Source organism: Bombus vancouverensis, chromosome 6 (assembly GCF_051014615.1).
Source record: "Bombus vancouverensis nearcticus chromosome 6, iyBomVanc1_principal, whole genome shotgun sequence".
In the NCBI taxonomy this organism is placed as follows: domain Eukaryota; kingdom Metazoa; phylum Arthropoda; class Insecta; order Hymenoptera; family Apidae; genus Bombus; species Bombus vancouverensis.
The window spans coordinates 10,533,825-10,546,239 of NC_134916.1; the positions used below are offsets into that span (position 1 = coordinate 10,533,825).

Sequence of the window (12,415 nt, forward strand, 5' to 3'; positions counted from 1 at the left end):
ATAACCAACGTGGAGGAATTCTGACCTCGATGACTAAGAGCGTTGTTCGTAGAAAGCATCGGGAAATCTGATAAAAACAAATTGACTCAATGTCGAGTCGAAACACAGACTGGACTCGATAAAGTGGTCGACCATCCAACGCGTGACCAATTGAAAATTTTTCAGTGCACGTAGAATTTAAGCCGAGTATTTAAAGACCGCGTTCTCCGCGGTTTATTTTACGAGATCGTTTGTCGTATTGGCGAAAACGCGAGAAACACGGGACGGTGAATGGCATCGATTCGCATGCCGTGACTCGCAAAGCGTTTTTCGTTCCCTCCACTTTGTCACGCGACTCTTCTTCGCTTTTTTCATCGTCACGCCAATAACGTTTTTCCCCTTTGGTTTCTGTTGCAGGTAAGCATCCAAGCTCGAGTCTTTCACGGCGCCACGCAATTACGGCAAATTGCTGTTTGCCTGCAAGTATCAGCGGAGAACGCGTCTCTCGCTCGGAACTTTGGCGCGTAGCCGGTTTTTCCGCAGCTTTCCGTGACTCCAGTTCGCGTTGGTATCGGCTCCGTGTCCCGTTCCTCGACCGGCTGGACGAGAACGAGCCGAGTCGTAAGTCGACGGCTCGTTGCAGGAAGCGCATCGCGTTCCTGGCCATCGATGCGGATAATTTCATTCGTTTGTACTCGCTCGTTCGTCTCGTTCGCGCTCCGAGGCTGCTGAAATTAACGCTTTGCCGAACCAACGCGAACGTTCCTCCTATTTCACTTTTCCACAATTCTATGTAGTGTGTAAGTATGTACATACTCGTTGTCGTAATCTCCGATATCTCCCGACCTTTCCACAGTTATTTAATTAATTTTCAACAATATTCCTCGGCGTGAACGTAACGTTTGAATTATTTTTATAATCGTTATATTACATATCAATTGTCTATCGATTAATTTTATATGTTTGAATAACGTTTGCTAGTGACAGCGATGATACAAACGGTAAAAGTACGATCCCAAACTGCAACGTGTAATGCGGCATATTCGTCGTATGAATATTTTGGAAGAAACGTATATACGCGAAGTATTTCTCGTTTGATTTATCTTTATTTTCGAATCTTCGAGTTTACGTAGGTTTCTAACGTTCGCGGTGTAATGGTACGCGCAGTAAAAACACGACGGAAAATGAGCTACGATGCTGAGAATAATTTAAAGCGATACGCACAATTTGCGCGTGCTTAAATTTTACTATGCGCGTCAAATCGATAAGATTTTGGCTTCGACATCGACGATGCTTCTCGAAACGATAGAAATACGATAATTGGAAGCGAAAGTAGGTCAAAGTCATAATTCCCTTCGTGTCGAATTTATCTGGAAGATACACGAAGCTTGGAATTTAGCAATTTTTGCCCATTTTCCTGAGCGCAACCGAACCAAAGAAGTTTCTTCGCGATTCCGTCTCTTCGTATAAATCAGAGATTCGGGACGAAGGAAAGAACACCTCGGAAAACGATGGGCAGCAGGGGACGGAATAGAAACGAGGCTTTAATTACTTAGAGTGACCCGCGCCTGGCGTTCCGGCGCCGCTCGGCCAACAACCCTTTGACAACTTCGTGTCGGCGTTGTTGAAATTTTAATCAACGCTCTTCTCGCTCGTTCTCTCCCTACGATGCATAGAAGAGCCTCATCCCTCGAGATAAAGCCAGCATAGTGGCGCGATAAGGAGCTGCGATGCGGCGATGGGGTTGAAGGAACGCGCGAAGAAGACCAGCGGCGGAAGCGCTTGTGCCTCGAATAACCGATATCGATTTATTATTAAAATATACAGCGAGGGAATTCTCGCGTGCCACGAGCATCGCATGCCTTTCCATCGAAATTGTTTCGTTTTCCAAGCGTGCATCGGTCAACAGGCTTTTTATCTTGTCAAACACTCGGTCTGCGCTCGCGTTGATAAACTTTCGAAGGCCAAGAAAAATAAACCGACTCGAAGATTAACAGACACGGAAATAGGAGGTACGCGTTGGCCAAGATCGATGCCGATAATCGTTCTCATGACGTAATTTGAGAAAACGGCCGCGATATCGATCGCGACGAGCCATCTCGTGCTGTTATTTCGATTTAAGTCAATATCGTAACACGTAGCGGAAAATGTCGCGAATGAGATTCGAAAGAAGATCCAGTTTGGTCATTGATCTTTTTTTATACAAAAGGTAGGATCTAGATAGAGATTCGTTTCGCCAAGTATATCTCGTGCAATTTTGTGTATCCCGCAGTCCGAAAGCGATTAACGCGTTACGATGAAACAATAATTACGTGCATATAGAATCCGAGGATCGTAAAAAGCTGCATCTCGGCTTTTAAAGATCGTAACTGAGAAAGTAACGTTAAAGAAAAACATTTGCGTATTACGTGCATATTACACGCATCTGTGCGTTTCCGTATCTTTAGATTTTAGATTTAAATGCGTGAAAATTTATGGTATACTTTTCGGTGGCGCAAGGACTCGCTACGGAATAATCGTTGCCTCGTCTCGGTGGGAAGTCGATCGTGCCACGCTTTCTAGTCGAATTAACGCCGCGAAACCAGCATCGATCAGGCGATAAAACACTCTCATCCGGTGGCCGTGCCAGCGGCGTCTGCACACGGTCGCGTCAATGTTTGATTTACAAATCGAACGGTAATTCGTGCATTCTCCGGGCTTGCCCTAGCAGAACGCCGGCATAAAGGACCGCAGAATCTCTGCGCCACCCTCTCATAGCAACTTCATCCCCCCCCGGGGAAACCCCTTTGTGTTTATACAGCGGTCTTGCTGCTGGTTTTGCCTGCTATACCTCGTGGGAGATCGATGGAATACCTTGAAACGCGGAATCGTTTCGTCTTGACGATTGTTCGTCGTGAAGCGCAATGATTTCGTAGGGTGCACCTTTTTTCGATCTTGGCGCCGTGTGTCAAGGGTTGTTTCGCCTAAATTCGAACGTCAGCCCCGTCGCTTTTAGAGAACGTATTTCAAATTTGTATATCTTTACGCGCCTTGTAGTAAACTTACCTTAACCGGAACAGATTTACGCGATCATCGATAACCGAACAACGTAAACTTACGTCGTAACGTAAGGTAACGGTACTTCGTTAAAAAAGAGATTGAACTAGATCGGGCAGAAATCGTAGAAATTAGAATATTCGTTCGTTTCCTTCGAAAACGACAAGAACCGTTCCTGTGGTGAAAGCTGTCGAATCGAACGTTCAACAGCTCGGACCTATCTGTTCGTTTCACTCAGGCTCGTTGTATATCGGTTTCGTCTGCAAGATATTTCAAAAACCAGCGAACTAAACGCGCGCGTCGATTAATATCGAAGAGCACCGTAATTCGACCAAAAATTTCGCCAAAAATTACGCGGAGAGGTTACACGGTAGAGGGTGAAAAAGATTTCCCTCGACACCCTGTTCAATTATCGACACCCTCCTCGAGTAAACAGACCAGTCCGCGATTTCAACGCGCTGGTCGAAAGTTCGGACAACGAAGGACCCTCTGCCTCGAAATCATTCCCCTAATTAATCCCCATTTAGTGGATCAGTTTGTCGAAGCTCGTGACGAGGGCGGTATGGAAATTAGTCGCGTGGCGCGATTGCTTCGTGTCGTGTCTTTCCCTGTTCTCTTTCTAAGCGTTCGATCATTCTCTCGAGATAAACGCGTAACTACCGGTAAAATAACGTCACCAGCAGAAGGAAAGAAAGAAAGAAAAGAGAAATGCTTCCGCCTCGACGATGTATCGCGTTCGTTGCGAATAGAAAGATATGTAAAGTAGTTCGCAGAGGACTGTGGACGATGGTAGGCAACTCGGTATGTTTATATTCCGTAGCGATCGACTTTCGAACCGCGATGTGCTACAGTTCGTGTGAAAAGCGTTTGAAAACAAAGCGTAGCATATGGCCAGACGTTGCGTCTTCCCAAGCACGGTACACGTTCGCAAGCGTAAATAATAAATGGTTGCGTGTACAGGCGCATTAACGAGCTCCTTTGTTCCATTTTTCTCGAAGATATAATAATCGAGGTAAAATCCATTTACGAAGTATAATGTTATGCCACGAAGCGTTTATATTATCCATTTGAAGCACGTTCCGAGTTTTATACCACCTGCTGACTAAAAGGGTATACTTTAGCCCATTAAAATCCCGTTCCGGCAAAGGGGAAAAACTGCAGGTTACCATTTCTTCTGTGACTTTTATTTTAAATCTGTTCGCGTTTAATCGTATGAAAAATAAAAATGCCGAATCCGTACGCGTTTAAAATATCGAACCACCGAGATGGAATGTTCAACACGCAGCGATGGTGCGGCGCGTCGTTACCTCGTTTCCGTTTGCGCGGGTAGAAGACTACTAATCGAGCAAATAAACACTGCTTCGCGATCGATCGAATCGAGAGCCGCGCAATTTCGAGTGCCATTTAATCTCGTTGTTACGCGAATACAGCCAACGACAAAACCAGTCGATAAGAAGATAAATCGACACGTTCCGGCGTGGACCGCGGAGGCAGCCTGATTCTCTCAAATATACATTTCGCGTAGGACGATCGGTCGACCGTGCAAACATCGTCGAGTGCTCTTGAATCCTCAAAAATGCTTCATTTCGAAACGACCTTTAAAGAAAATTTTCTCTAGTTCCCATCTCCTTGCCGCTTTCTCCGCTTTGGTATTTGCTACACCTTCTTGAGACTCGTCCACCCCGAAGAAACTGCCCTCGATTGCCCCCGAGTCCTTTATCCATGAAACTCGAGGCAGGTGAGAATTCCCATAATTTTCACTGCGTCGTTCAACGACCTCGTGTATTGGAATACGTTCCGACACGTTCACTCGTCGGCAAACATGTTCGCGGCCGATATGCGTAAACATTTTACGATCGTTGTATAATTTTCTTGTGGACACTGCTTCAACGAATAACAACGTGAAACTGTAACACCGTGGAAGATGCAATTCGAAAAATGTCGCGAGAAACGCAATCGCTCTATTTCCATCGATTTTCGATATCGAAATCGAGATCGCTAAGATAGGAAGGAGAATCGATCAGTCGTCGTTTTAATCTGTGCATCAATTATTATTATCGTTTAGTTTGTTTTACGTCTTTTACATCTAATTCCCTTCTTACATGTCTACCCTCTTTTCTACTCTATTCCATTGCACTACCTTGCTTATTCTACCTCTAAAAACTAAGCATTAGGAACTATAAATTAACAACTATTGCCACTTTGGTCTTTAGTCTCCTTGTTGTGCCTCCTCCTTGTCGTTTGCCCTTCTCTTCTCTATTATTGCTTTCGGTTCTGCCAAACCTTCTCCAGTCTCGTTGCGCGTTTTTCCTATGTCTTTTGGTCCTCCCGTTATTTCACGTTCTTCTATTACACGTCTTAGGTCTTCTTTCCTTCTGCATAGTCTACATATTTTTCCCCCTCTTCTTTTCAGTATTCCCTTGCTTTGGTCTCGTTTCCGCATCTGAATCTTGCCAGTATTCTTCTGTCCTTCCACTTCATCCTCCCTTCGTACTTTGGTAATTTCTCTTTGGCTATGTTTCTGTAGTGTATGTTATACTTGGATTCCCTTATCTTTTTCCCCCTCTCTTCTGTTTCTCTCTTTCTCCTTTCTTCTATAATTTGGTCTGCTATCATCCTTTCTTGCTCCTCTCTTGTATCTATTTGCGTCCCTCCTTTTCTTACCTCTTCTAGTCACTTCTTTCTCTTTCTTGCTCTTTTCCCTTCCTCGCCATTGCCCCATTCTCTCTCTCTCTTTCCTTTATGCACTACTTTACTAATTCCTTTTTTGATTCTAGGGCTTTCTCCTCGTACCTCGCTGCTCTTTTTAATGCTTTTCCTTTCATTTCTATTAATTTGCATTCCTCTACCAGTATATAGTTTGATGTTGTCCTATGCATCAATTATATTCCGTTCTATTATATATTCGGAAATAATTGTATTTCTTGTTCTCATAATTTTCATTTTCCCGGCTACTTTCCCGGTACTTGTGTATCCAACAAGTCAGGTAGCAGCAGCCCTGTTTTATGGTTATGACACCCGATAAAGGAAAGGAAGGGTCGCAAATTATTTGACTATGGGTACATTTCTTGTCTACGGACGAAAGAATACAAGACAGATTTTGATAAAGCAGCTGTCTCAGGTATACTTACGTACAGTAATAAATCTTACGTTCCTAATCTCTTTACTTACAACATGGATATTACCACTTAACTGCTCTTCCCTTCCGCTCTTTTACCTGACATTCTCTCTTGAGAATTGTACTTTGTCTACTAGTACTTATTATTGTATAGTCAAAATCCAACGCTTGATCTTACATCGTGCTTCAAGTAGACGGAGCTAATAATTCTGACTTTTATCGTTCTGGCCATCCATCAGGGATACGACGGGAAAACAGGGTCGAGTTTTAAAAACGATCGGGAAACACTGTACCAAGGCGACTAACTCGTACCGTGGCTATTTGTTTTCGCACGTGCGTCGGTGTTGGTCGCGCGTGATTTACGCGAAGAAGCGACGCGAGTGACGGATAAACGGATCGGTGAAAGGGGATAGGAGGGGAAAAAAGTAGGCGAGCGGAAGCGATCGCGGGCGACCGGAAACGCGGTTGCGTTACGTCAAGCTAGAAACGAGCGAACCGCGTTGCATTAGTAGAGTGTGCTCGTCGTTACGCACGTGCGTGCCTGCTCGTCTGTACGCGCTCCTCGCGCTACTTTCATCGCGTCCTCTCTTTTTTTCGCTCTATTCCTCTTCGTCTCTCTTTTTTCTCTGCTCGTAGCCCTCTACTGTTCCTCTTGCTAGCCCTCCGCTTCGCTGCGATCTTTCAACTAGCAGTGACTAGCCGAGCTACGTAACGCACGTTCGAAACGGTGCCTCATCTGAGCTGTCGTGCTTTGCCACCGTATATACCCGGTGTCTTCGAAATCTGAATCGTTTCGAAGAAGATAGGCTGCATAGAAATGGGAATCGTAGGTCTTCAACGACTTGCAGCCGTGTAAAATTTCGATTCTCTTTCGATTTTCAGTTTTACTTTTAAATAGTTTACATATTTCGTTATCTCTCTTCGTTATCCTTCAGTCCGCGCTTTCGTTATTCTTAACCGCATAATTGATATCCACCTTGTCAAAAAGTAATGCCAAAACTTCTAACAAAACGTTAGACGAGAGAAATTCTGATAAGCAACATTTGTTATCGCTTATCTGCTCTACCGATTCGTGGAATTGATCTGCGTGGCTTTGAAGCGTGGCGTATCTATTGCTAGACGAAAATGTATCAGGTCGTCTGAAAAGTTTCTTTCGTTTTATGAGGAAATGCACAACCTTTTTGTCTTTTATATTATTTTATAAATATTATAAATAAAGATTAGGCGTCATGTTTCTATAAAGATGCATCGTTGTAAAAGACGTGTCTGTAAAAGAAAGACACTTTTCGAACAACCTAACAGTAAACGGTATCGAAGAAATTACTACGCACCGATCCGACACGTTAATTAAATTCCTCAACGAGCGCACGTTTGACGAAAGTTCAAGAAAGAGCAAATAGGACACCATGCTTTCTCTACGCTTTCGTACACTATCGTCTCGTTTTTCATTTCGATCAACGAAACTCCGAGAAGGAGATTTTCCAGCCAATCTCTTCATTCTCTTCTCCGAAGTATTCACTGGCCTGCTCAAACATTTTCCCAGACAATGACGACAACCGTCCGTCAGAATCCTCCTTCGAAATTACCGTCGTAAAGACTCTTTACGCAAGTACACACTATTAGTTCTCCCCGGTCGGAAGACAATGAGGCGGATATTTGCGTTCCAATTTTAGCCCGAGAAATTCCGGACAAATTTGTCGGGGCCCGCTCGACGTATACAACTTGTTTCCCGTTCGGTCGAGAGCCGGTCGCAGGTTTTTCTACCTGAGGCTGGCTACGCTCAGGGTGAGTCAACGCGTACCAAACTGCGGAGAAGGGAACGCGGATCCTATGGGACACCGTAGGATAAACGGACCCTCTCAGTCACCGCCACCCCTCCTAACCTTCCCTTGGCATGTCCCCTTCTCCCCTCGCCGCAGCCATTGCTGGGAAACCCTCTTCACCCCGTCACGTACGCACCTCGAAGGGACCCCTACAATTCGGTTTCCATTCCAGTCGTCCTCGTGCCCCGCTGTGGGATAGATACCCGTCGAGGGGTCGTGTCGACGTGTCTACGATTTTCTAGCATCGATCTAGCGTCTCTTCTCTTCGGCACAGTGTACCTCTTCGTCCTCTATAATTTCGGTCGCGCTAGTTTTATTTGTTGTCGTGGTGTTTCGTGGCCAGTGTTTTTTTTTTTTTAACTATTTTCTCTAAGCAAGGAAAGAGACAAGTGTGATATTTTGAACTTTGTGACTCGTCCTGGACTTCGTTCTTCGTCGCCTACTCTTCCATTCGTTGTCTCGGTCGTGTTTCTGGTGCTTCGTGAACGCTATTTTTCACGAGAGATGTTTTTCCAATTAATCAACGAGGGTTAGTCAACATTTGCTCCGGTTGACGAAGGAACGACGCGGTTGATACTTTTGTCGAATGACCGAGGATGCGATCGTTATTTTCTTCGACCGATGAAGCATACGATGGATATTTCTTCCAGTTAACGGAGAATACGGTTGATATTCTTGGATTCTGTGACTTAAACCGTGATTAAGATCGAGTTTCTTGTTCGTCGTGATCGTGAACAAGGTGAACGAGAGCGCGGGATTGTGAAGGCGTAAAGGCTTGCGCGAAACACGTGACGGCGAGGTTACGAACGAAACGCGCGAAACACGTTGGAAACGGAGGTTGATGCACAGGGAGGTTCGTCTGCTGCGAGTTTCCACGATTTCCACCCTGTTGATGGATGACGAGAGCCAGCTGTTTCCGAGGAGGGTGAACCATTTCGAAAGGTTGCCACGAGTTGTCCCGCCGATCGATCGCGCCACATAAAAGGGTGGACGAAAGCGTGCTTCGTTCCTTGATGCTCGCGTTGCTTGCCGACGATAGAATTCTGCCAGGATCGTCTAGGATTGTGGTATGGTTATGAAGTACGTTTTACTTTTTTTATTTTTTTATTTTTATTATCACTGTAGTCAAAGTTGGGGTCGTGAATTTCTACGAACCTAATTTATGTCGTGTCGTCTAGACGCGTGACCAAACGTGTTTGCGATCAATGTAGATGTGTGCGTATTGAAAATATTCGTCAACGCAAATACGATATTGTAAATAGAGATACGTAAGAAATAATCGCTAAATGGACGATAGTGGTTCGCTAGTTGTTCCTTCCAATTCTTATCAGTTTGGATAACAGAAGATAATTTTCGGAAAAGTCAATTGGTAATGTTATTTCCGTATCTAATTGTTCCTTCTTCGACGTACAAATACTACAACAGGGAAGACGCGATTGTGGTAACACGCGATTGATAAGATAGTAGATTTGAAAACTGCTGCCCTACAGAAAACGTGGCGCCGTGTTCTTACTCTGTGTGGAATTTATTCATAAATAGACACAAATAAATCGCATATATTAGTCATAGCAATACATGTTCTTACAAACCCAGTTTACACTCGATTAGTTCGGACAATAGCGGTGCACTTACGAGTTTGCACAATGGAGTCCCGCTGTGAGTCCGTAAACCCAAAGCTCGGCCTTAAGTTGTTCCTACGAACGAGGTTTTCTACCGCAATTTGAAAATTCTCTGACGAATGAACCGCGACTAAATTTTAAGAAATGGTCGGAGGGCGAAAACTGTGGTTTGTTCGCCAACGATTAAGCGAGGCAAGGAATTAGAAAGAGCGGAGGAAGGAAAGATTTAGAAGGAAAGCAGAAACCGTTCGATCGTATTACCAGTTAACTACCTACGAGTTGCTGAACGTTCGATCGCGTTTCACCGGCGTGCCGGAACAATGCACTAACGTACCCTCGTTTTTCCAACTACCCTAAACCAATAAAACCCCACCCCCACCATATCCCGAGCCGAATCTTCCTTCGGAGCAGTTTTAAGGAAGAGCAGCTGTTCCTCCTCGTCTCTGGTTTTTTTCTATTTTTACCAGCATCGCGCCTGCCCTTTACAATTTCCCCAAGAAGGAGCCATGTGCTCGAGCATAAACGTAACGGAGTTCGACCGGTAGCGTTTGGCAGATGCGACGATTTCGACGTTCGAACTGAATTTCGTGAAATTGTTATCGTTCGTTCTCGTTAGCGTACGAGAACAGTTCGTAAAGTTCGACATTTATTTGTTATCTGCTTGCATGTCGTTCGCGAAACGTGCAATATTGCTCGCTTGATCGAAGAAGTGGCACCGTTTCCCAGCAATTTCAGCGAACCTACAAAAGTCAAGGATAACTAACTCAAAATCAAATTACGTAGTTTGCGACTAGTTTGCGATTAAATCGTTTCAATTAGCCACTAACGAGATCAACTTATCGAGAATAATCGACCAATATTCGTAGCAACGAACTTTCCACTTTCGAATATGACATTTTTTTCTTTACCACGGATGAACCTGGAAAGCAGAATTCTTGTATTTCTTTATTCACGTAATCGCCAGATTACTTTGCCGATACCGTCGAGGTCACCAGACACGACTATATTTGAATAAATTTGAATTGTACTGGTAATACGTAATTAGACGGAGCTGCTCGAACCTTCCGTTCTATTTTCCTCGTGCTCGATGTTGCTCGTTCTCGTCTTCAGACAGAAATTCACGTGTCATTTCGTACATGGCGTGAAAAATAGGAATAGAGAAAAGAATGGTTCGTCCGAGGAAGTCTAGTCGAAGGAAGCGAAAGATGGACAGACGGCAGGAAGATATCCATCCTGTGATCAGGTTTAGCGTGCTTGGAAATTCAAGGGCTATCTACGATCTTCCGGGTCCTGACCCCGTGTAATTCTGAATTCGAGGCATGCCCAGACCATGGATACGAAACTGAGGAAACGTAACTTCCTTTCTCTAAGCAGTCGTCGTGCGTCGCCACCGTTATTTACTGTATTGGCAACGTGACTCGGATCGACTGGTCGACGGCGTGCTATCGCGTCCTCGAATTTCGTTTCTCAATCGCAGACAGCAATTCCTTGCGATTTTATATCCACGCTCTTTTGTCTTTTCAATTGCTCCGAGAACGATACGATTTTATTCTCTTTAATTAGTATTTAACTCGTCGTAAGATAAATCACTTCCTTGCACGAGTTCCTTTATCGTAATCCGATGGTGTACAGAATTGTAAATTCCAAGGTAAATTCTAGCACCGAGCGTATTTCCAACGCAATTGCTTCCCTCTACTCTCCGATTTACGAAGATTATTATTATTTTTATAAATACGACTGAACGCAACTGATATTCTTATCTTTACAATTTAAACGCGATTCGTAGATTTGCAAACACAACCAAACAAACGCAATGCAAGCAGAGATTCGTTTCGTACGTTAAATCCCATGTGCTTTTTCTCTGCTGTATGTATTTTTGCGTTTTTAAACTTTCCATGAGTGCACAAAAATCCGCCATCTAATCGTCAGTGTTTCTTGCACGTGAAGAAACAATTCCGCTCGAAAGGAAGAATCGATCGTTTTCCATCGATTGGATAAAAGAGGGATGAAAAGAGCGTTGAGGGATTAAAAGGGACCGAACTATCGCGAAATATCCACCTTGCAAATCTTGTCCCTTTCGCTCTACCTTCTTTCTCATTTTTAGTCGGATACGTTCGTTGTCGTTCCGAGAGACACAACCGACAGGATATTTGCATAGCCGACAGGCTAATAAATGCACGGGTTTGTTTCCCTGCTTTCTCTCTATCTCTGCTTTCTACTCTTTATCTTTGTTTCCGTTATCCGTGTCATAGTTTCGGCGAAATAATCGCTCATTCTTCTAATTTAGGAGGATTTTTTTTTTAATGACAAGTACATTGAAATATCCGTATCAGCTGGGAATAAGCTTTCAAATTCTTCGTTAATACTTTCATTGTTGATGAATTTTCTATCTTCAGGAATAACAGGCACTTCTATTATCGGAATATTCATTCGGTTCCGGTATTAATCATCGTTTAGACGAATCAGTCGTCTCGATGAACGAAATACCAAATCGTTAGCACAGCTAACAGCTAGTAATAAGATAAAAGAATAATAGTGATAAACGCGGTGTGATAACGATACAATGCCTACGTGTATGACAAATGCACGTTTGTACGAAACAAAAGAAATGAGATATACGTGTTGTAAGAAACAGCGTAGGTTGGGTATTTTAAAGATCTTCGAATGGCGTGTGTTGCTTGAATGTTTGCGACGCGGATAAATTGAAATTAAACGAGATAGATCGAATCGAACGAATGTCGGCGAAGGTCGAACCGTTGATTTAATAAAAATTGTTTGTTTAATTTTTTCGAACCACGGCCGACCATACCGACATTTCACTCTAATAATCTGCCGCCTCT

General features: G+C 43.9%; 1 protein-coding gene and 1 long non-coding RNA gene across 3 annotated transcripts in view; both read left to right on the plus strand.

Moving 5' to 3' along the window:
• LOC117155623 (uncharacterized) overlaps positions 1-597 on the plus strand; it is a 38,016-nt gene extending 37,419 nt beyond the window's left edge. The window contains exon 3 of the long non-coding RNA XR_004463957.2: positions 397-597. This is a non-coding gene — a long non-coding RNA (uncharacterized LOC117155623). The remainder of the gene's footprint in view (positions 1-396) is intronic.
• jing (AE binding protein 2 jing) overlaps positions 1-12,415 on the plus strand; it is a 149,218-nt gene that overhangs the window by 98,881 nt on the left and 37,922 nt on the right. The gene's annotated exons all lie outside the window — the stretch shown is intronic.